The sequence below is a fragment of the Triticum urartu genome, chromosome 5 (assembly GCF_003073215.2).
Source record: "Triticum urartu cultivar G1812 chromosome 5, Tu2.1, whole genome shotgun sequence".
NCBI classification, from domain to species: Eukaryota; Viridiplantae; Streptophyta; class Magnoliopsida; order Poales; family Poaceae; genus Triticum; species Triticum urartu.
In genome coordinates, this window is record NC_053026.1 from 610583551 (window position 1) to 610587418 (window position 3868).

Consider the following 3868-nt stretch of genomic DNA (forward strand, 5'->3'; position numbering starts at 1 on the left):
AGCTTGCCAATAGAGACACTATTTCACCAGTTGGGATTGTTAGAGATGTTGAAGTCTTGTGTGGGAAAGTCAAATATCCTGCTGATTTTCTTGTTCTTGGTTCCCCACAAGATAATTTTTGTCCCATTATATTTGGTAGACCCTTCTTGAATACTGTTAATGCTAGGATAGATTGCAAAAAGGATGTTGTTACTATTGGTTTGGGGGATATGTCTCATGAGTTTAATTTTGCTAAATTTCGTAGACAACCCCATGATAAAGAATTTCCTAGTAAAGATGAAATTATTGGTCTTGCTTCTATTGCCGTGCCTCCTAATGATCCTTTAGAACAATATTTGCTCGACCATGAAAATGATATGTTTATGAATGAAAGAAGGGAAATAGATGAAGTATTCTTTAAACAGGGACCTATTTTGAAACAGAACTTCCTGTTGAAATCCTAGGGGATCCTCCTCCACCCAAGGGTGATCCCGTGTTTGAGCTTAAACCTTTACCTGATACTCTTAAATATGCTTATCTTGATGAGAAAGAGATATATCATGTTATTATTAGTGCTAATGATGAGGACATCAATACCAATGTTACACCCACAACCCCTACTGCTATACATACTGGACCAATTACTAGAGCTTGCGCACGCCAATTAAATTATCACGTACTTCCGTTTCTTGGTAATGATTCTAATGTTTATGAGAATATGGTGCTACCTAAATTGGATACATTTGTTTTACTTACAAATGAAGGGCCTGGCATGGATAAGAGGGATGAACACTGGAGCAAGACCAAGCATGGAGATGATGGCATGCGCAAGGGGGTCAAGAACGTTGTTACAAGTGATGATTTCATGACTTTGAAGCCACCATAAGGAGTGCATGAAGCCGTGGACGAAATATACAAGATGCCACTTCATAAATTTCATCCAGAGGCTATTCTAGGTGTTGTGTCACCTTATTATTGGGCCAGGCCCATGTATTTTCGAAATACTTAAGTATAGGCTGTTTTTAGAGTCCGTATGTGTGGGGAAACAAGAGTTAGGGTTGGTTTCGGACCCCTCCTCCAAGGGCCATGAAATTCCTCCCTCTCTCCTCCATATATACAGCCCTTTGGGCATCATTTAGACTTTGGGGTTTTGTTTAGATAAAAGTTTGCCATAGCTGCAACTTCGCATACTTCGTTTGTGCTCAACGACTAGATAAAGGCGTCACAAAACCCCACCTTGATCAATAAAGCTTTCCTCTTATATTCGCAATATCCAGATTGCAATCTTAGTTTCTTGCTTGTTCTTTGTTTGCCTGCAGGAAACAGACCTTCATGGTCAGGTTGATCGTGCTCTGGCGTGGTCAATAACCTCTTGGAGTCATTTTAGCGATTGCTAAGGCACGACGTCTTTCACACGTTCGTAGTCGGATCGTCAAAGTCGGCTTCCTCCAAAACGATAGCCACCATCTCATTGAAACATCAGGACACCTTTGCCTCTATCAAGTGGTATCAGATTTTTAGGTTGCTCGGTGAGATTTTACAGTTTTCATAGTTTAGATCGAGTCTGTTCTTCATACCTACAGTCCACGAAAAAGCCAAAAAAAATTAGGGCTAGTTCATCATATCCGAACCAATATGATCCTTTGCATAATATTTTTTGGGTTTTGCATTGTTGAATTTGCGGTTGCATCGTCGTGTCTAGTTGCTGGTCTTAGTGTCTAGTCCTTTAGAGTTTCGAGTTCTGTTCACAAGTTGTCACGCCGTCGCCGCATCATCATCATCACCACTGCCATATACCACCATCATCATCACCGCTGCCATATACCACCATCATCGTCACCGCTGCCATATACCACCATCGTCATCACCGCTGCCATATACCACCATCATCATCACCGCTGCCATATACCACATATCCGCCGCCATCACGATAATCCAAGTCCACCTCCATCATCGATTCGCCACCAGTCCGAGTTCCACCAGATTCATCGCCGCCACCAGTCCGAGTTCCACCAGATTCATCTCCGCCACCAGTCCTAGTCTGAGTCCAGTATTTTGTTACTCTTTTTTGGATTTCCAGATCACGCCATACTCCGAGTCATGACAGAGTAGGACTCCCGAACTTTCATGCTACCCGCAGTAGAAAAATAGTTCCAAACTAAAAAAAACTAAGTCTGGAAAATTCTGGCTAGGCAGTTTTTAGACCATTTGTAGACTTTTTCGAAAAAAAATTGTTGTGGAGCAAAAAAAAGAGGACAAAAAGTGCAAAAAAGTGAAAAAAGAATAAAATTCAGAGCGTGTTCCTCCCTTGTTTACGTGCAACGTTGTGATTTTGTTAGTGTTCTAGTCTCGCGTCTCTAGCACGGTCTAGCCTAGGACCAGCACAGTACCGTCGTTGAGCGTTTATTCAACTTCGCATCTCTGAATTGATTATTGCTGGCCCTTTTTGCTACCATATTATAAGCCTTCCTAGCTCCACATACATCTATGTCGTGCGTTTGACTCTCCCTGGTAATCGCTCTATCCAAGCTTTGAGAGTTTTGACTACGACGGTTGTCGATCACCGCCTGCTGCTCGAAAAGAACTGGTAAGAATTTGAGATTTTCTTGACGGATTTGTGACACCCACCACCACCTCTTGTTAGTAGTATGTAGGATCATATTCTTGTGTGTTTCTATTGCTACTAACCATGGCAGGATCACAAGCCGACGAGACTGACTGGGAGAACATGACAAATAAGGAGTTGCATGATAAATTTCAGCAAATGATGAGTGGACAGGTGCAAGATGTGCTAAATAGATTTGAAAAGGCCATGGAGAAGATAGATGGCATGGAGAAGATGTTCGAAACAAAGATCGATAACAAGTTTAATGAATTGCTCGCACGTCTTCCACCACCACCACCGGCTGCACCTAACGCACCTCTACAACAACAACAACAACGTCGCCTTCCAAATCAAGTGGGACGAGCACAACGCGTTCCCATTGATCCTGGGCAAAATTCTGGTGCCGCTGTTAATGCTTCTGTCGCTCCTGCTGCTACTGCCGAGGTGGAGGACCATTACGAGGATGAGGTTGATCAAAATCAGAACTACGTGCAACCACCAGCACCACCACCACTAGGTCGTCCTCAGGTATATCATCGCAACGGTAGGGCTGCACCACCATATGAGGTACGAGATCATGACCATCTTCCTAAACTGAAATTGAATATTCCAGCATTTGAGGGTAGATATGTTCCTGATATATATCTTACTTGGGAGTTAGAAACTGAACAACGTTTTACATGTTTACAATATCCAGAGGAGAGACGTGTTCCTGCTGTTGTTTGTGCTTTCACTAGCTTCGCATGTGTTTGGTGGTCTGAACATTGTAGATTATATCATATTCCAACTACTTGGGCTGCTTTGAAAACTTCTATGCGTACTCGTTGGGTTCCACCATATTATCAACGTGAATTACTTCAAAAATTATAGCTTTTAAGACAAGGAAAAAATTCTGTAGAAGAATATTATCAGGAATTACAAACTCGCATGATTAGATGTGGTATTGTCGAGCAGAATGAAGCTATGCTTGCACGTTTTCTGAGTGGATTAAATAGAGATATTACCATTCTAGAGTATAAGGAGTATACTAATATCACTCGTTTATTCCATCTTGCTTGTAAAGCTGAACGTGAAGTGCAGGATCGACATGCATTGACGCAAACTAATTTTTCTGTAGGTCGACCTTCATCATGGACACCACATGCATCCTCTACTTCCACTGCACCAGCACCTCCATCAGGTGCCACCTCCAGCCGTGATACAATAAAGCACGCACAACCACCACTATTTGCCAAGAGCACACCTGTCGGGCCTGCGCAGAGCTCTTCTTCTTCCATGGCATCA